General features: G+C 40.9%; 1 protein-coding gene across 2 annotated transcripts in view; it reads right to left on the reverse strand.

Annotated features, from left to right (window-relative positions):
* The window catches only part of LOC126253711 (phospholipid-transporting ATPase ABCA1-like), a 466,051-nt gene that overhangs the window by 442,947 nt on the left and 794 nt on the right, over positions 1-22,310 (reverse strand). Inside the window, exon 1 of one of the 2 annotated variants that reach the window (XM_049955245.1) lies at positions 10,404-10,615. The exons of the other annotated variant lie outside the window; for it this stretch is intronic. The gene's annotated coding sequence lies outside the window, so the exon portion shown is untranslated. Of the gene's footprint in view, positions 1-10,403; positions 10,616-22,310 lie in introns of those variants that run through there. 2 annotated transcript variants of the gene reach the window in all.

A 22,310-nucleotide genomic window follows, 5' to 3' on the forward strand; every position in this document is an offset into this window, starting at 1 on the left:
TCACAGTGTGTGTCTGTGTTTTGAAGAGCTTCAGGATGAGTTCACCACATTTAAAAAAAAAGTAAATGACAATAACATTAAAATGTCAGCTGACTAAAAATGCCTTCTATTATGAAGCTTGTCGTATCCACCAATGAAGCATGTGGAGAAAACATTTTAAAAGAAAGAAATAATACTGAACAAAACTGCAATCAACTGAAGACAGAACGACATAACTAGTTACCTAGCTCCAGCAGCAGTACAACATACATACGTAACCATTTTCAAATTAACCACCTTCTGGGATTTCATTTCTTCATTCGACAAAAATGAGGTGTCAGGGGAAACTGGACTTCCACTTCCAGCATAAAATACTATACTTTGTTAGGGTCAAAAGGAAGATATTCAAGCTTTAGTTTACATGGGTGATAGCTGTGTTAACACTGTCATAATGCACAAAACCACCTCATAGGATACACCTTCATGCACTGCTACTTCTATTTCATGCAGTTTAAGATTTAAATTAAGCAGGAAGGAAGGGCCGTGAAAATACTGTGCCAATTCCAATTGGACACTATGAACTGACAATGCACTCATGGACTGTTTGATCACGAAGGAACATAGGTCATATGCCAGCTTGAGTGCTTCAAGTATAAGGGAGCAAAAAAAAAAAAACACCACTCAGAAATGGATACATAAGCCTGCAAAGTTCAACTTTATTCATCAGATTCAACGAGATTCACAAACACGACAAATCCAAAGCTTCCTCTTGCCAGGTGTGATCAGCAAAGTAGAGTATGCAAGGATAAAACAGACTCAAAAGACAAACCTAGTATATATCATAAAGTGGAGATTAGCTCTGCAGTTCTCAGAGAATTAATTGGAAGAGGATACAATACTTCCTGTCACTTGCGTCAAATTGCAAAACACTGCATGAGAAATGATAAGCTTGAATAGTACCATTTTAGAATAACGTAAGAAAGCATGTGCCAATCAAAGAACAACTGAATTCATTGGGGAAAAACCACACACACACACACACACACACACACACACACACACACACACACACACACACACAAAATGACTGTGCGAAGGATCAGACAGGCAATGAAATACCTGTATTTTCATTCACGTTGCCCTGTGTTGGATGGAGGAATCTTGAAATACTGAACAAATTGTAGTGGAAGTTTTCCATTTCAGATTAACCAGATCCTTCAATATTGCTTCGTCAACCCGCAATCAAACTAATGCCTTTCAACCTAATTTAGGCCTTTGACTACACTACACACCAGTATGTCACCACACCTGAGATTTCATATTCACATTCATTAGCATCACCAACTTGCAACCAAATTGTCACCTTAGAAACCACACCTATACCCTGGGCTACGCTATGGATCAGTGTCGTCACGAACTATACTATGTAAAAAAAAGTAGACCCTAAAAAATTACATTCTCCTCATTTTTGCACGTTTATGCCATCACACATCTCCACATCATTACATCACAGGAATGAAGCTGACATCCAGTATCAGTAGGTTTAGCTGACTGCCCACTCCAATCCCTCCTCCCCAATTTTAGCAGATCACTTCACATTCCCTACTAAGCGTGTTTTACACCAGTATACTTAAATATTATTCTGAATAATTGTGGGTACGGCTAATTACCATTTTCTATAAATAGCTAGTATTTATGATTATGTTCCATGTTGAAGAGCTTTCAGCACTAGTGATAGTAATCCATCAGTCTTTCATGCAAGGACTACAAATTTCAGCATTACAGAAGTGTCCAATTCCACCCTTCTGCTTTTACCCATGATGTCCTCGATATGGCGGAAATGGCTACTTCCAATGTACACAAAATGATTTCCCTTGACCAATATAGCTCAAAAACGACAACTTCGAAAAGCAGAATCTGACATTTGGCTTGACCTATATAGTTCAACAGCAGCTACTGATACTGATAAACCAACACCTACAACTCCGAAAAGTGGAACCAAAACCACTATAAGTCAAAAGCCCAAATACCCCATATTAACTACATCAGTTAAAACAACCGATCAACATGAATATACAACACACAAAACATCACAATTACTATAGAATAAAACAAAAACACACATCACTTACCAACAAAAGCCTCAGCATGTCCATATCCCTACCAGAGGGTACCATCAAATACAAAACACTACATCCACAATACAGTCAACTCAAAAGCTCTGTGCTATAGCGACATTAGACACCGTGACACCATTATGTCATGGGTCAAAGCAAATTGGTGGAATCTGATGCTTCTGTTGACTCCAAAATTCTCATTAAATCCTCATACAATCAACAGAAGTATAAGAATTAATGTATGTATGATTATCGGTCCCATGTTGGGATTTGACAGTTACCTCCATTGGGCACAACCCCCATTGAAACCGGGGAAAGCTCACCACTCTGTCACAAGCAGCGACAGCAGGTACTGAGAAAATAAACTATTCACCATGAAAAATTAACTGGTCTGGCCCCCAGGTTGGGGGTTGGGCAGTGGCATAACAACCCTTCTCATAAAAAGGAACCTATTACAAAATGTTAAGAACATGCCTCGGATGAAAATGGAAACAAGGGACATCAAAAATAGCTTATGAACAAGGTCTTTTGACTTGGAACAAGGAACATTAGAATATTGGCTACACCTGGGGCTCATAATATTCTGTCAGAAGAACTCAACAAATATGAAATACACTCCTGGAAATTGAAATAAGAACACTGTGAATTCATTGTCCCAGGAAGGGGAAACTTTATTGACACATTCCTGGGGTCAGATACATCACATGATCACACTGACAGAACCACAGGCACATAGACACAGGCAACAGAGCATGCACAATGTCGGCACTAGTACAGTGTATATCCACCTTTCGCAGCAATGCAGGCTGCTATTCTCCCATGGAGACGATCGTAGAGATGCTGGATGTAGTCCTGTGGAACAGCTTGCCATGCCATTTCCACCTGGCGCCTCGGTTGGACCAGCGTTCGTGCTGGACGTGCAGACCGCGTGAGACGACGCTTCATCCAGTCCCAAACATGCTCAATGGGGGACAGATCCGGAGATCTTGCTGGCCAGGGTAGTTGACTTACACCTTCTAGAGCACGTTGGGTGGCACGGGATACATGCGGACGTGCATTGTCCTGTTGGAACAGCAAGTTCCCTTGCCGGTCTAGGAATGGTAGAACGATGGGTTCGATGACGGTTTGGATGTACCGTGCACTATTCAGTGTCCCCTCGACGATCACCAGTGGTGTACGGCCAGTGTAGGAGATCGCTCCCCACACCATGATGCCGGGTGTTGGCCCTGTGTGCCTCGGTCGTATGCAGTCCTGATTAAGGCGCTCACCTGCACGGCGCCAAACACGCATACGACCATCATTGGCACCAAGGCAGAAGCGACTCTCATCGCTGAAGACGACACGTCTCCATTCGTCCCTCCATTCACGCCTGTCGCGACACCACTGGAGGCGGGCTGCACGATGTTGGGGCGTGAGCGGAAGACTGCCTAACGGTGTGCGGGACCGTAGCCCAGCTTCATGGAGACGGTTGCGAATGGTCCTCGCCGATACCCCAGGAGCAACAGTGTCCCTAATTTGCTGGGAAGTGGCGGTGCGGTCCCCTACGGCACTGCGTAGGATCCTACGGTCTTGGCGTGCATCCGTGCGTCGCTGCGGTCCGGTCCCAGGTCGACGGGCACGTGCACCTTCCGCCGACCACTGGCGACAACATCGATGTACTGTGGAGACCTCACGCCCCACGTGTTGAGCAATTCGGCGGTACGTCCACCCGGCCTCCCGCATGCCCACTATACGCCCTCGCTCAAAGTCCGTCAACTGCACATACGGTTCACGTCCACGCTGTCGCGGCATGCTACCAGTGTTAAAGACTGTGATGGAGCTCCGTATGCCACGGCAAACTGGCTGACACTGACGGCGGCGGTGCACAAATGCTGCGCAGCTAGCGCCATTCGACGGCCAACACCGCGGTTCCTGGTGTGTCCGCTGTGCCGTGCGTGTGATCATTGCTTGTACAGCCCTCTCGCAGTGTCCGGAGCAAGTATGGTGGGTCTGACACACCGGTGTCAATGTGTTCTTTTTTCCATTTCCAGGAGTGTAGATCTAGTTGCACTACAAGAAACAAGATACCCATTAACAAGAAAGCAGGAAACGGACCAACATATACTATGTTACAGTAGATCAGAAGATGAAAAATTCCAAAATGTTACAGGTTTCAGGGTCAGTAAAAGAATAGCAGTGTCAATAATTAAGTTTCAACCAACTGATGACAAAAAGGCTGCTATAGGACAGAGGTAGGTTCAAACATATGACATTAGCTATGCTAATGACCCAACTGATGTAGCAGAGGATGAAAAGAAAGACAGTTTCTATGAAATATTCGAAGAGGTAATCAGTAACACACCAGAATATGATATGAAGCTCATTGTTGGAGATGTAAATGCTTAAGTCAGTTGTTGTTGTTGTTGTTGTTGTTGTGTTCTTCAGTCCTGAGACTGGTTTGATGCAGGTCTCCATGCTACCCTATCCTGTGCAAGCTTCTTCATCCCCCAGTACCTACTGCAGCCTACATCCTTCTGAATCTGCTTAGTGTATTCATCTCTTGGTCTCCCTCTATGATTTTTACCCTCCATGCTGCCCTCCAGTACTAAATCGGTGATCCTTGATGCCTCAGAACCTGTCCTACCAACCAACCCCTTCTTCTAGTCAAGTTGTGCCACAAACTCCTCCCCAATTCTATTCCATACCGCCTCGTTAGTTATGTGATCTACCCATCTAATCATAAGCATTCTTCTGTAGCACCACATTTCAAAAGCTTCTATTCTCCTCTTGTCCAAACTAGTTACCGTCCATGTTTCACTTCCATACATGGCTACACTCCATACAAATACTTTCTGAAACGACTTCCTGACACTTAAATCTATACCTGATGTTATCAAATTTCTCTTCTTCAGAAACGATTTCCTTGCCATTGCCAGTCTACATTTTATATCCTCTCTACTTCGACCATCATCAGTTATTTTGCTCCTCAAATAGCAAAACTCCTTTACTACTTTAAGTGTCTCATTTCCTGATCTAATTCCCTCAGCATCACCCGACTTAATTCGACTACATTCCATTATCCTCGTTTTGCTTTTGTTGATGTTCATCTTATACCCTTCTTTCAAGACACTGTCCATTCCGTTCAGCTGCTCTTCCAAGTCCTTTGCTGTCTCTGACAGAATTACAATGTCATTGGCGAACCTCAAAGTTTTTATTTCTTCCTTAAGTCAGTAGGAAGGGAATACCAAGGATAGAACACTTGCATACTCAAAGTAATGATAATGGAGTGAAACTTCTTACCTGTGCAAATGCCACTGACCTAAGAATTATGAGACATTCTTTCCTCAGAAAGACATTTACAAGCCAACTTGGGTATCAGCAGATAGTAGAACAAAGCAACCAAATAGACCATGCACTGATGATCAAAGGAAGAAAAGCAGTATAAAAAATGTGAAAACTATAAGGGGAGCTGAGACAGGCACACACCACAACCAGTCAAGACAGAGGTAGGACAATGAATGGCTATAGAAAAACCAAGGGGAGGAAATGGTATAAAAGAATGGGCGCTTGATGTGGACAAACTAAAAGATAATGAAAAGGTGTGGGAATTTGTCATCAAGCATTTTAAAAAAAAGTTTAGTTTCTAACAATGGAAGACATCCTCGATATTGAAGGCCAGTGGGAAATGATAAAAACAAATGTGAAAGCAGCAGCACAAGTGCGATAAAAAAAGAGAAAAGAAAAATCCATGGTTCTAAAAAAAAAAAAAAAAAAAAAAAACAACAACAACAACAACCCGCACATGAAGATTCCAATGAAAACAAAGAAGCATGTCGAAAGTCTAGTGAAAAGAGCAGAAGATGATAAATCTGTAGAGAATGAAAGAGATTTTAACATGTTAATAAGGTTCTTCAGATAAGGAAACACACCAAAGATGTATAGGACTAAAGATAAAAGTGGTATAAATTTGGAAGTCTAAATTTTGGGGAGTTTTTAAATGTTGATGATGGAAATATAGAATTGGAAGAACGACATATATGTGAGAACATAATGCCCTTAATTGCTCTGCCGACGTTGAATGAGAAAGTGGATGCAATAAAAATGCCAAAAACAAAAAAGTTTCAGGGATAGATGGACTAACAGTTGAACTACTTAAGAAGGTAGGAGATACAATTGCAAATTGGAATGAATTGGGTGGAAAGAAGTGGTCAGAGGGCAATAAACAAGAATGCAGAAATCAGGGGCAGCTCATTACTTAGCATAGCATACAAAGTGCTCTTCAAGATTCTCCATAAAACAATGGAATCATATTTAAGAGAGATAATAGATGAGAAGCAAGCAGGTTTTATGAAGACTCAGTCCCCCATGGGTAAGATATCTGTACTGACAATAGTGTTTGTTGATTTTAAGAAAGTATATGGCAACATAAACAGAGAAAAGTTGTGGGAGAAAATGCAGAATTTTGGAATACCAAAGGAAGTTACAAATCTTATAAAAGTTACAGTGGAAGACTCAAAGGGAGAGTGAAAATGTGTGGAGAATATCCCATGGGTTTTGACATAAAAACAAGTGTTAGACAAGGAGATGGAATATCACCATTCTAGTTCAATGTAATAATACATGAAGCACTGGGTGCAATAAGTGAAACAGGAGAGGGAATCAGCATACAAATAAAAATGAATGTATTGTCCTTTGCAGATGATGTAGCATAACTGCTGAAAATCTAGATGACCTGAAAATACTGGCAAGAAAGCCATTTCAAATAGTAGAGGAAGTTGGATTGGTTGTAACCAAGTGTTTAAAGAAGCAGAAGAGTAAATACAAACAAGACATAGAAGTGAGGATACAAGTGGCACCCAGAAAATCTTATTCACTCTACAAACTACTGTCATCCAAAATTTTATCAAGAGGGACCAAAATAAGAACACACAAAACTATAATCAGACTAACATTATTATATAGGTCAGAAATATGGTGAGCAGATAAGCATACAAAGAAAATGTTAAAGGTTTTCCAAAATAAAATCCTTTGGAAGATATTTGGACCAATTTGCAAGGGAGAAGAATGGTGAAGAAGAAAAAACAGGGAGCTCTGGGAAGCGTATAATGAACCAGACATTGTTGCAGAAGCTAAGACAAAGACAATGAGATGGGTTGTGTACATCAATACAAGAGAGGAGGGATTAAGAGAAGTCTTGGAGAAGTAACCTGAAGGTGTAAGACCTTTAGCCAGATTGACAATCAGATGGAGAGATCAGATCAAGAGGAATGTTTGATTTTAGCCGTCAGCTTTGGCCAGTGACAATGTTAATGACTGCCGTCAAATCACCTTTTCGTTCATATATTCACAGACTGGTTGTGGTGACACACTGATATTTAGCTTAGCAGAGGTATAGGTTCAGTTTGAAGGTAATAGTTTGGTTGTGAGTTGGTGAAGCCAACGAATGTGATAGTAAAAAAAATCCAGCTGTGGTGACATATTGATATGTAGCTTTGTCCGAGGTCTAGGGTATGTTGGAAGGTGACAATTTGGTTGCGAGTTGGCAAAGCCAATGAGTGTGATATTAAAAAAATCTGGTTGCAATGACAGACTGATCTGTACTTAGCCCACTCGAGATAAATTGCCAATAACATCACATTATAGTCACCATAATGTTTACAGCATTTGTCATGTTTCCTACATCAATGGTCAAAGCCAACAAATCATATAAAATGTTCCTCTATATTCAAGAGACTAGGTGACCAATGATGTTTCGATATTTGGAGCAAGGGAAGTAGATGCCAAGGACAGAATGTTGTGTAGGAGGATCCTCGATATGGCCAAATAACGACTGCAAATTTTGGGGGCAGATGAGTAAGAGTAAGAATAAGTACGCATTACAACTGGGGCCCATGAACTCTATTTCTAGCCATTACATTATGGAGCAATTTCAGATTCTGCATTCAGTAATGACCAAGTAGTTTTGAACTGGAAATGACAGAGTTAAGAAACCTCTACTTTAAATTTAGAAATTGAATATATTGACAGGTACTGTATTGTATGGAAGCGGGGACCTCGAAACGATGGAGAGGCATTGTCCCCACAGTAGCCCGCAGTGGTACACAACCCCACAAGAGGTTACAGCAGTCCACTCACCACACCGCCACCCACACCAAACCCAGGGTTACTGTGTGGTTCGGCTCCCTGAGTTGAACCCCCCCCCCCCCCCCCGCCCCGGGAACGTCTCACACCAGACGAGTGTAACTCCAATGTTTGCATGGTAGAGTACTAATGGTGTACACATACAAGGAGAAAGTGTTTGCACAGTAATCGCCGACATAGTGCAACTGAGGTGGAATAAGGGGAACCAGCCCGTATTCGCTGAGGCAGATGGAAAAACACCTTAAAAACCATCCACAGACTGGCTGGTACAGCGGACCTTGACACTAATCTGCCGGGCGGATTTGTGCCAGGGCCTTCCTGCCCAGAAAGCAGTGCGTTAGACCACACGGTTTACCGGGTGGGCTCATTGATAGGTGGTTACCTAGGGTTTTGATTGCAATGAAGTAAAACTACCAATTTCTTTATTGTAGCTACAGATGAACATTTAATTGTCACTCAATTCCACTTTATTATATTAACTAAATAGTATTGTCTGATACTGCGTAAATCAAGTGATATGAAAGTGAATGCTTATGGAGGATTACTGAGCCACAAAGCATACTATCATTCAAATGTAGAACACAATCAAATAACATTCTTTCCCTTCTAAAACACGATAGTAAAAGTCTTCACACTATTTGTTTCTTTACGCATAATGCTAAATCTCCTTCAGGCACTACTGCAAAACACACTGAACACATAATAGCTACTGTTTGGAACAAGTATTTAACTTAAGTAATCTTTCATTTATAAAAAGAAGGGTATTCGCATTTGTTTTGATGCAATATGAGCAAATCAAATGACTGCCAACAAAGCTAAATATGAACTAGAATAGAATACCAGAAAAGTTATGACACTGGGTAATTGCTAGAACATGTCACCACAAGACAACTACGTAACTGTATCATGTTGATAAAATAAAATACTCACAAACAGCAACATGTAATGGAAAGTCTTCCTTGAGATGATAAGACTCAACTATCAGTAGAGGGCTGACAAATATACAGATGACATAGGAGGTTCAGACGAGTAATTTGCTATTCTCGTACAATCAATACCAAGAATATACAGTAGGCCTATCCCCTGCAGCTGAGAATAATGTGAGTCACCTAAAATGTTTGGTACCAGGAATCCACTCTGACCCACGATAATGATGCGTTATGTAATTTAATATGTAGTACATGTACTTAAAATTTTGCATATGTGGAGAGGAAGATTTGTAACACATATACTGCTTGCAGTGCCATTCTCTAGTGTTGAAGTTTGACATTAGGAAAGTAAGTGTTGTCACTGTGTTAAAATAGGGTGTTTCCGCAGACTATATTAGGTTCTAACACGGGGGGAAACGAATCAAAATGGTGAGAGTTCCTCTGTCATGATTTAGAGACAGCTTCATCTGGTAGTTGTGTGAGATTAGCCTATGTAGGTTCATATGGTATGGAACATTATAAGAAAAAAGTACACTGGCGATTTACAATGTAGTTTATTTGACCGTTCTGTATTCGCGTGAGGTACTGTGACTCCCAGATGGTCAACAACTAGCAATATGTTAACCTTTTTTTAAATTGAGCAATGTGTTCTGAATTAATTAATTATACCGGGCAGATCGAAAAAATTTGTGCAGAGGAGATTTTTGGTGGGTGGAGGTAGCTTAAAAAAAGTAGGTGATAGTTTTTGTGTTATTTACCTTGTTTAACGATTTTTCTTTTTTCGCTGGTCTTTAATTTACGTTCGATCGATATTTTCGTTACACTGCAGTACTTGAGCATTTTCCACTAGGAAGATAGTGTCACTTCTTTCGACAGTTCAGTGAATTTCTTTTAGCTATATAGGTTAATAGAAGTTTATGACACAAGGCATATGTCTATACAGTCGTGTTATTTGGTCTGACTGAAAAGTATCTATTCGTGGTTGGGGTGTGAGTACTGTGCATCTCATTTGGGCTATGCTGGGAAATATGTGGTAACTACATGTATCCTACTTTGTAAAAAGGTTATTTCGTAGATGCACCCGTAGTACACTGCGGTCTGAAGATTTGGATTATACTAGGAACACCTTTCGTTCCACATCTCTATATTGAGGAGACACTAAATTATATATGAATGTCAAAAACTACCTTTGCAGAGAATATAAAAGGCCCTCAAAAATTTTTATCACAATTGTGACAGTAATTCAATTCGGACCTACCTTTGGAGCGGGCGTATTTCTCTGGGCTAAACTACCATTGGGGTCTTTATCCGGTATCCAGTGCCCTGGATAACATATCGCTCTATTTACATGCCATCACCATCTTTCACTTATACTCACACGCAAAACAGAAACATAGCTCACAGCATAAAACAGATCATCAATATTCTACCCCAACTGTCAAACAACGGCGTTCTGTACCCCCAGACATGTCAACATCAGAGATATACCTTTTCAACAACGAACAAAATCGATCAATCGCAACAGTTCTAGAATAGAAATTCTCTCGATCGATTGACGTTCGACGTCAACGGAGCACAGAAGGCAGCGTCACTGGCCAATGGAAGGGTGTTCATATTAAGGCCCGTCCACATGTTACGATCTGTCTGCTCACATAACATCTGCGCAGACAGATCGTTGCGTGTGGACAGAAGATTTGCACCAATCTGAGGTGTGTGCAAACCTGGAAGTTGGAGTTGGAGGTTTGAGCGAAACCTCTCAAATCTGTGGGTTCAAACCACATCTGCGCAGACAAGTTGGAGCGTGTGGACAGGAGATCGCCGCAAATCTGGCGCGAAACAGCTGTTTGCCCAGTCTAGTGTTTGTATTTGTGCGCACAGGGCATTAAATTGGCTGATACTCGTCAGTGTTCTCGAGAGTTTGTAAGTGAATTCATTGAAATATGTAGAAACCACCCATGTTTGTGGAAGATTAAAAGTAAAGAATATAGTGACCGAGACAAAAAGACTGCAGCATACAATGCTCTAATTGAGTTATCCAAAGTTCAGAAATCTAGATCTGGTGTAGGAGTAGATCAAGTATACCAGCCAACGTTATGGTATTTTGATCTGCTTGGCTTTCTTAGTGATCAAGAAACACCAAGACCAGCAGGAGTACAATTGAAGATGAAATTGGACTGTCAATGTTACCGCCAGCCGTTCATGAGGAGAAATTGCCCTTCTCATACAAGTATTTTTTCTCATAATATGAAGGGTTACAGGCTTTAAGAGATAATTATAAGTTTCGACATCCATCCGCAAATAATTTCGCCAGTCGTTAGGTTCGTCCTGCAACTCTCTCAGTAAATTTACGTGAGAAAACTGCTTTCGCTTTAGCAGCCACTGTCTACACCATTTTGCCCGCTTTCTCTGTTTCCTGCGGTTGGTCTGAATGTTTTTTGCAACACAAGTTGCGAACACAGACCACAACAGAACTTCCTCCATTTCTATATTTCAAAATAACTGAATTAAATATTTGACGTTTACGGGGAGCGTAGTCGCTTGCCACTGATATTTCTTTTCTACACCGACAGATGGCGGGCGAGTAGTAGATTGGGGTTTGTGTCGTGTGAACACACCACATTTGCAGCGATCTTTTGCATGAACAGACATCTGCACCGATGTCTGCACAGACAGATCGTTGCGTGTGGACCGGGCTTTAGACGAAATGTAAACAAAACATCTCTTAGCTTAGCTTAGTCCTGAATAGTGAAAGTGACTTTATGGTATACCATCCAAAATACAAAAAATCTGAATATAGTATCAGAATTAAGGAGCTAGGACAAGTAGATTTTTTAAATCCGATTCACATTGGATGTCAATGGAATGGGAGGCGACATCATCATGATGTGATGGTGTGTTCACAATAGACGGAACATCAAGCAGAATATAGAATCAAAATAACGTAACTGGCAATTATAAAGTTTATTAACTGGCACCGTAAAATTTACGATCGTTATACTTGACAAAAATTTTGATGAAAAACTAGGAAAAGCTTAGCCCAAACATCACAAAACAGAAGGCAACGCGTACAGATGTTTAAACTTATCTATTGTTTCTTTTTCTTTCTAAGTACCGAATACCGTTATTTGAGCTTACTTTGCTCCATAGGGTCAAACTATTCTCCATTTGAAAAAAAGTTTCTTTGGTTCATAGATGCTACACCACTTGCTGTATATCTGTGAGCAATGTTTTCTATTAAAGGTAGCACTTACAGGTTGGCACCCTTGCTTGCATGTTCAGTTTCGGCCATTTTGAATTTTTCACAAGGATCTTAGTAAAGACGTTCATAAGTGTGTATAAAATTAAGCTGGAAAAATCTGTGTTTTTCACAGCTTGAACTGGTCACTGTGAAGGTCAGTCACCGTTATTTTAATTACTCAGAACGTCTAGCTGCTGAAAAGTATCGTAGTTTTTCGTTTGATGGACTATTGTTTGTGTCATTGTCAATTTATTGTTGTAGGTTACGAAATTTCTTACTTTGGGGAAACATTGCACCACAACAAAAGTGGTGCAAAGTATCCCCAGGGTGCATTTCTTCCACATCTACGAAGATTTCTGACTTATTTTATCTCCGTAGTGTGCTGCTGGCAGTGAACAATGTTTGTAATCTGTTTCAGACTGGTGAAAATGCCACGGTAGTATAAGAGAATTGTCGGAAATAGGCGATACTATGATTACAGCCCAGAAACTCTGGAGAAATGCCTACAAGCCATTAGGAAGAAGGAGATATCACAAAGGAAAGCTGAAAAACTGTTTAATATCCCAAGAAGAACCATAATTAATAAACTTTAGTCAAAGGAAGGACGTAATTCACGTCCAGGATTCCCACAGATTTTTACTAATGAAGAAGAAACAGAGTTTGTAAAATGTGTTTTGCAGTTGAGTAAATATGGGTTCCCTGTTACTCCACTGGAACTCCGAATGATTGTGAAGTCATACCTTGCCAGACAGGGACGTAAAGTTCCTAGATTCAGAGATCCAGGCTATGAACGGCTCTTGGGCTTCACCAAATGCCACCCTGAACATTCTGTACATTTTGCATCCAACATTAAAAGGAGTAGAGCTGCAGTTGATGAGCGGGTTCACAGAGAATATGTTGAACATTTGCAAGTTGAACTGAAAGGCATGCCAGCTAGTAATATACGGAATTTTGATGAAACCAACCTAACTGACGATCCGGGGAAAGAGAAAGTACTCACAAAATGAGGTTCAAAATATTCAGAAAACGTCTGTAATTCCTCCAAGAGCAGCATGTAATGTTTGCTGACAGTGCTGAGGGAGAAGTTTTGCCTCCATTTGTTGTTTACAAATCAGCATGTCTATGGTCTACATGGACGGAAAATGGGCCCACTGGCTGCCTTTAGTCACATAGTCCTAGTGGATGGTTTGGATGGTTTGACAGTAACACATTTAGCGAGTAGTTCACCAAGTTGATGCTACCAAGACTGGAAAAGCTCGAAGGAAAGAAAGTAGTAATCTGTGACGATTTGTCCTCACATTTGACAACTTATGTTCGAGAGCTCTGTGGTGAGAATAACATTTCGTTCATCTGTCTACCAGCAAACAGTACTCACATTAAACAGCCTTTGGACGCTTCTTTCTTCGGGCCCATGAAAATGGCCTGGAGACAGGTCCTTACAGAGTGGAAAAGTAGCAAGCAAGTTTTCAAAGACACTGTCTTGCAGAAACAGAATTTCCCATTTCTGTTAAAGCATTTCTGTTAAAGAGATTAATGGATGTAGTTGGCAAGAACTCAACAAAGAACCTAATGGCAGGTTTCCAAAAGAGCAGCATTTATCCAATCAATGTTGATGAAATTCTTTGCCGTCTTCCATCACGAACTTGTGACAAAAATGGGGTACAAGACTCTTTCGTTGAAGCTCTTGAGAATAAGAGAACTGAATGGACTACTGGTGTTGCCAGTAACACTACACCTGCTAAAAGTGTGACAGTAATGCAGAAAAAGGTTTTGAAGAAATACAGAATAAGTCACAAAAATCAAGATAGTAGTTCAGGAGAAGATTCTGATGCCATCTCTCTCAGAGATTCTTCTGAAGATGAGGATTATCTTAGATCTCAAGTCAGATCATCATCACCTGTAGAGTTTGAAATGGATGAAACCCAGTCACTAACCAAGCCAAAGAAGAAAAGACCAGAATCTGGTGAAGTTGTGCACACTGTGGGCTATTGTGATTTTCAAATATGAGGGGGAATATTTTCCTGGATTAATTACTGATGTAAGCGATGATGGAGCTACAATAAGTTCAATGCAAAAGTCTAAGAAATCATGGAAGTGGCCAATGCTGAAAGATGAAATGAAGTATTACTTTGATGAAATAATTTGCACCATTCAGCATCCAAAACAGATAAGCAAACATGGTTTATTCTCCATGACACAGCTTGAGGGATATTGGACCTATTAACTCACAATATAAGCTACATTTTGTGTTAAATCTTCAATTTGTTAAACTATTTAGGTAATAAAATTGTTTCTGCTAACGAGATTGTTATTTTTTCTAAATTCTGATGATCAGTCATTGCTTCAGTACTCTGTACTCCTTATTTCTTTAGTAATTGCTTTATTCCCGTTCATTCCTATGGTCAAACATAACTCCAGACCTCTGTAATCCTCATTTTTAATGAAATTTAAGCATCCGGTGCAAGGAATCCCCAGAGCAAGGAAACTTTGCACCACTTTTTTAACAAACAATAAAAAATAGAAATAAAAGGGTATTTTAAGAGATATAAATACAGATTACTTTACGAAAGACTGTTGTAACTAATGTAATCATTTTGAGAAACAAAAACATTAAGGAACCACTGTTTTTAAACTATCAGAAAAACTGTAAAAAGTGGAGCAAAGTAACCTCAAATGATGGTACCTATTTTTTTCTTTCAGTAGAAGAAGAATAGATGGCTCTTCTTATTTAGACTAAGTGAAAGCTACTTCTTTGTCCAGGTATTGTGAAACGTAAACCATTTTTTGCATTGGATTGGCAAGCTAAATGCTATAAATACACTCCTGGAAATTGAAATAAGAACACCGTGAATTCATTGTCCCAGGAAGGGGAAACTTTATTGACACATTCCTGGGGTCAGATACATCACATGATCACACTGACAGAACCACAGGCACATAGACACAGGCAACAGAGCATGCACAATGTCGGCACTAGTACAGTGTATATCCACCTTTCGCAGCAATGCAGGCTGCTATTCTCCCATGGAGACGATCGTAGAGATGCTGGATGTAGTCCTGTGGAACGGCTTGCCATGCCATTTCCACCTGGCGCCTCGGTTGGACCAGCGTTCGTGCTGGACGTGCAGACCGCGTGAGACGACGCTTCATCCAGTCCCAAACATGCTCAATGGGGGACAGATCCGGAGATCTTGCTGGCCAGGGTAGTTGACTTACACCTTCTAGAGCACGTTGGGTGGCACGGGATACATGCGGACGTGCATTGTCCTGTTGGAACAGCAAGTTCCCTTGCCGGTCTAGGAATGGTAGAACGATGGGTTCGATGACGGTTTGGATGTACCGTGCACTATTCAGTGTCCCCTCGACGATCACCAGTGGTGTACGGCCAGTGTAGGAGATCGCTCCCCACACCATGATGCCGGGTGTTGGCCCTGTGTGCCTCGGTCGTATGCAGTCCTGATTGTGGCGCTCACCTGCACGGCGCCAAACACGCATACGACCATCATTGGCACCAAGGCAGAAGCGACTCTCATCGCTGAAGACGACACGTCTCCATTCGTCCCTCCATTCACGCCTGTCGCGACACCACTGGAGGCGGGCTGCACGATGTTGGGGCGTGAGCGGAAGACTGCCTAACGGTGTGCGGGACCGTAGCCCAGCTTCATGGAGACGGTTGCGAATGGTCCTCGCCGATACCCCAGGAGCAACAGTGTCCCTAATTTGCTGGGAAGTGGCGGTGCGGTCCCCTACGGCACTGCGTAGGATCCTACGGTCTTGGCGTGCATCCGTGCGTCGCTGCGGTCCGGTCCCAGGTCGACGGGCACGTGCACCTTCCGCCGACCACTGGCGACAACATCGATGTACTGTGGAGACCTCACGCCCCACGTGTTGAGCAATTCGGCGGTACGTCCACCCGGCCTCCCGCATGCCCACTATACGCCCTCGCTCAAAGTCCGTCAACTGCACATACGGTTCACGTCCACGCTGTCGCGGCATGCTACCAGTGTTAAAGACTGTGATGGAGCTCCGTATGCCACGGCAAACTGGCTGACACTGACGGCGGCGGTGCACAAATGCTGCGCAGCTAGCGCCATTCGACGGCCAACACCGCGGTTCCTGGTGTGTCCGCTGTGCCGTGCGTGTGATCATTGCTTGTACAGCCCTCTCGCAGTGTCCGGAGCAAGTATGGTGGGTCTGACACACCGGTGTCAATGTGTTCTTTTTTCCATTTCCAGGAGTGTAGATCTAGTTGCACTACAAGAAACAAGATACCCATTAACAAGAAAGCAGGAAACGGACCAACATATACTATGTTACAGTAGATCAGAAGATGAAAAATTCCAAAATGTTACAGGTTTCAGGGTCAGTAAAAGAATAGCAGTGTCAATAATTAAGTTTCAACCAACTGATGACAAAAAGGCTGCTATAGGACAGAGGTAGGTTCAAACATATGACATTAGCTATGCTAATGACCCAACTGATGTAGCAGAGGATGAAAAGAAAGACAGTTTCTATGAAATATTCGAAGAGGTAATCAGTAACACACCAGAATATGATATGAAGCTCATTGTTGGAGATGTAAATGCTTAAGTCAGTTGTTGTTGTTGTTGTTGTTGTTGTGTTCTTCAGTCCTGAGACTGGTTTGATGCAGGTCTCCATGCTACCCTATCCTGTGCAAGCTTCTTCATCCCCCAATACCTACTGCAGCCTACATCCTTCTGAATCTGCTTAGTGTATTCATCTCTTGGTCTCCCTCTATGATTTTTACCCTCCATGCTGCCCTCCAGTACTAAATCGGTGATCCTTGATGCCTCAGAACCTGTCCTACCAACCAACCCCTTCTTCTAGTCAAGTTGTGCCACAAACTCCTCCCCAATTCTATTCCATACCGCCTCGTTAGTTATGTGATCTACCCATCTAATCATAAGCATTCTTCTGTAGCACCACATTTCAAAAGCTTCTATTCTCCTCTTGTCCAAACTAGTTACCGTCCATGTTTCACTTCCATACATGGCTACACTCCATACAAATACTTTCTGAAACGACTTCCTGACACTTAAATCTATACCTGATGTTATCAAATTTCTCTTCTTCAGAAACGATTTCCTTGCCATTGCCAGTCTACATTTTATATCCTCTCTACTTCGACCATCATCAGTTATTTTGCTCCTCAAATAGCAAAACTCCTTTACTACTTTAAGTGTCTCATTTCCTGATCTAATTCCCTCAGCATCACCCGACTTAATTCGACTACATTCCATTATCCTCGTTTTGCTTTTGTTGATGTTCATCTTATACCCTTCTTTCAAGACACTGTCCATTCCGTTCAGCTGCTCTTCCAAGTCCTTTGCTGTCTCTGACAGAATTACAATGTCATTGGCGAACCTCAAAGTTTTTATTTCTTCCTTAAGTCAGTAGGAAGGGAATACCAAGGATAGAACACTTGCATACTCAAAGTAATGATAATGGAGTGAAACTTCTTACCTGTGCAAATGCCACTGACCTAAGAATTATGAGACATTCTTTCCTCAGAAAGACATTTACAAGCCAACTTGGGTATCAGCAGATAGTAGAACAAAGCAACCAAATAGACCATGCGCTGATGATCAAAGGAAGAAAAGCAGTATAAAAAATGTGAAAACTATAAGGGGAGCTGAGACAGGCACACACCACAACCAGTCAAGACAGAGGTAGGACAATGAATGGCTATAGAAAAACCAAGGGGAGGAAATGGTATAAAAGAATGGGCGCTTGATGTGGACAAACTAAAAGATAATGAAAAGGTGTGGGAATTTGTCATCAAGCATTTTAAAAAAAAGTTTAGTTTCTAACAATGGAAGACATCCTCGATATTGAAGGCCAGTGGGAAATGATAAAAACAAATGTGAAAGCAGCAGCACAAGTGCGATAAAAAAAGAGAAAAGAAAAATCCATGGTTCTAAAAAAAAAAAAAAAACAACAACAACAACAACAACAACCCGCACATGAAGATTCCAATGAAAACAAAGAAGCATGTCGAAAGTCTAGTGAAAAGAGCAGAAGATGATAAATCTGTAGAGAATGAAAGAGATTTTAACATGTTAATAAGGTTCTTCAGATAAGGAAACACACCAAAGATGTATAGGACTAAAGATAAAAGTGGTATAAATTTGGAAGTCTAAATTTTGGGGAGTTTTTAAATGTTGATGATGGAAATATAGAATTGGAAGAACGACATATATGTGAGAACATAATGCCCTTAATTGCTCTGCCGACGTTGAATGAGAAAGTGGATGCAATAAAAATGCCAAAAACAAAAAAGTTTCAGGGATAGATGGACTAACAGTTGAACTACTTAAGAAGGTAGAAGATACAATTGCAAATTGGAATGAATTGGGTGGAAAGAAGTGGTCAGAGGGCAATAAACAAGAATGCAGAAATCAGGGGCAGCTCATTACTTAGCATAGCATACAAAGTGCTCTTCAAGATTCTCCATAAAACAATGGAATCATATTTAAGAGAGATAATAGATGAGAAGCAAGCAGGTTTTATGAAGACTCAGTCCCCCATGGGTAAGATATCTGTACTGACAATAGTGTTTGTTGATTTTAAGAAAGTATATGGCAACATAAACAGAGAAAAGTTGTGGGAGAAAATGCAGAATTTTGGAATACCAAAGGAAGTTACAAATCTTATAAAAGTTACAGTGGAAGACTCAAAGGGAGAGTGAAAATGTGTGGAGAATATCCCATGGGTTTTGACATAAAAACAAGTGTTAGACAAGGAGATGGAATATCACCATTCTAGTTCAATGTAATAATACATGAAGCACTGGGTGCAATAAGTGAAACAGGAGAGGGAATCAGCATACAAATAAAAATGAATGTATTGTCCTTTGCAGATGATGTAGCATAACTGCTGAAAATCTAGATGACCTGAAAATACTGGCAAGAAAGCCATTTCAAATAGTAAAGGAAGTTGGATTGGTTGTAACCAAGTGTTTAAAGAAGCAGAAGAGTAAATACAAACAAGACATAGAAGTGAGGATACAAGTGGCACCCAGAAAATCTTATTCACTCTACAAACTACTGTCATCCAAAATTTTATCAAGAGGGACCAAAATAAGAACACACAAAACTATAATCAGACTAACATTATTATATAGGTCAGAAATATGGTGAGCAGATAAGCATACAAAGAAAATGTTAAAGGTTTTCCAAAATAAAATCCTTTGGAAGATATTTGGACCAATTTGCAAGGGAGAAGAATGGTGAAGAAGAAAAAACAGGGAGCTCTGGGAAGCGTATAATGAACCAGACATTGTTGCAGAAGCTAAGACAAAGACAATGAGATGGGTTGTGTACATCAATACAAGAGAGGAGGGATTAAGAGAAGTCTTGGAGAAGTAACCTGAAGGTGTAAGACCTTTAGCCAGATTGACAATCAGATGGAGAGATCAGATCAAGAGGAATGTTTGATTTTAGCCGTCAGCTTTGGCCAGTGACAATGTTAATGACTGCCGTCAAATCACCTTTTCGTTCATATATTCACAGACTGGTTGTGGTGACACACTGATATTTAGCTTAGCAGAGGTATAGGTTCAGTTTGAAGGTAATAGTTTGGTTGTGAGTTGGTGAAGCCAACGAATGTGATAGTAAAAAAAATCCAGCTGTGGTGACATATTGATATGTAGCTTTGTCCGAGGTCTAGGGTATGTTGGAAGGTGACAATTTGGTTGCGAGTTGGCAAAGCCAATGAGTGTGATATTAAAAAAATCTGGTTGCAATGACAGACTGATCTGTACTTAGCCCACTCGAGATAAATTGCCAATAACATCACATTATAGTCACCATAATGTTTACAGCATTTGTCATGTTTCCTACATCAATGGTCAAAGCCAACAAATCATATAAAATGTTCCTCTATATTCAAGAGACTAGGTGACCAATGATGTTTCGATATTTGGAGCAAGGGAAGTAGATGCCAAGGACAGAATGTTGTGTAGGAGGATCCTCGATATGGCCAAATAACGACTGCAAATTTTGGGGGCAGATGAGTAAGAGTAAGAATAAGTACGCATTACAACTGGGGCCCATGAACTCTATTTCTAGCCATTACATTATGGAGCAATTTCAGATTCTGCATTCAGTAATGACCAAGTAGTTTTGAACTGGAAATGACAGAGTTAAGAAACCTCTACTTTAAATTTAGAAATTGAATATATTGACAGGTACTGTATTGTATGGAAGCGGGGACCTCGAAACGATGGAGAGGCATTGTCCCCACAGTAGCCCGCAGTGGTACACAACCCCACAAGAGGTTACAGCAGTCCACTCACCACACCGCCACCCACACCAAACCCAGGGTTACTGTGTGGTTCGGCTCCCTGAGTTGAACCCCCCCCCCCCCCCCGCCCCGGGAACGTCTCACACCAGACGAGTGTAACTCCAATGTTTGCATGGTAGAGTACTAATGGTGTACACATACAAGGAGAAAGTGTTTGCACAGTAATCGCCGACATAGTGCAACTGAGGTGGAATAAGGGGAACCAGCCCGTATTCGCTGAGGCAGATGGAAAAACACCTTAAAAACCATCCACAGACTGGCTGGTACAGCGGACCTTGACACTAATCTGCCGGGCGGATTTGTGCCAGGGCCTTCCTGCCCAGAAAGCAGTGCGTTAGACCACACGGTTTACCGGGTGGGCTCATTGATAGGTGGTTACCTAGGGTTTTGATTGCAATGAAGTAAAACTACCAATTTCTTTATTGTAGCTACAGATGAACATTTAATTGTCACTCAATTCCACTTTATTATATTAACTAAATAGTATTGTCTGATACTGCGTAAATCAAGTGATATGAAAGTGAATGCTTATGGAGGATTACTGAGCCACAAAGCATACTATCATTCAAATGTAGAACACAATCAAATAACATTCTTTCCCTTCTAAAACACGATAGTAAAAGTCTTCACACTATTTGTTTCTTTACGCATAATGCTAAATCTCCTTCAGGCACTACTGCAAAACACACTGAACACATAATAGCTACTGTTTGGAACAAGTATTTAACTTAAGTAATCTTTCATTTATAAAAAGAAGGGTATTCGCATTTGTTTTGATGCAATATGAGCAAATCAAATGACTGCCAACAAAGCTAAATATGAACTAGAATAGAATACCAGAAAAGTTATGACACTGGGTAATTGCTAGAACATGTCACCACAAGACAACTACGTAACTGTATCATGTTGATAAAATAAAATACTCACAAACAGCAACATGTAATGGAAAGTCTTCCTTGAGATGATAAGACTCAACTATCAGTAGAGGGCTGACAAATATACAGATGACATAGGAGGTTCAGACGAGTAATTTGCTATTCTCGTACAATCAATACCAAGAATATACAGTAGGCCTATCCCCTGCAGCTGAGAATAATGTGAGTCACCTAAAATGTTTGGTACCAGGAATCCACTCTGACCCACGATAATGATGCGTTATGTAATTTAATATGTAGTACATGTACTTAAAATTTTGCATATGTGGAGAGGAAGATTTGTAACACATATACTGCTTGCAGTGCCATTCTCTAGTGTTGAAGTTTGACATTAGGAAAGTAAGTGTTGTCACTGTGTTAAAATAGGGTGTTTCCGCAGACTATATTAGGTTCTAACACGGGGGGAAACGAATCAAAATGGTGAGAGTTCCTCTGTCATGATTTAGAGACAGCTTCATCTGGTAGTTGTGTGAGATTAGCCTATGTAGGTTCATATGGTATGGAACATTATAAGAAAAAAGTACACTGGCGATTTACAATGTAGTTTATTTGACCGTTCTGTATTCGCGTGAGGTACTGTGACTCCCAGATGGTCAACAACTAGCAATATGTTAACCTTTTTTTAAATTGAGCAATGTGTTCTGAATTAATTAATTATACCGGGCAG

Source organism: Schistocerca nitens, chromosome 4 (assembly GCF_023898315.1).
Source record: "Schistocerca nitens isolate TAMUIC-IGC-003100 chromosome 4, iqSchNite1.1, whole genome shotgun sequence".
In the NCBI taxonomy this organism is placed as follows: domain Eukaryota; kingdom Metazoa; phylum Arthropoda; class Insecta; order Orthoptera; family Acrididae; genus Schistocerca; species Schistocerca nitens.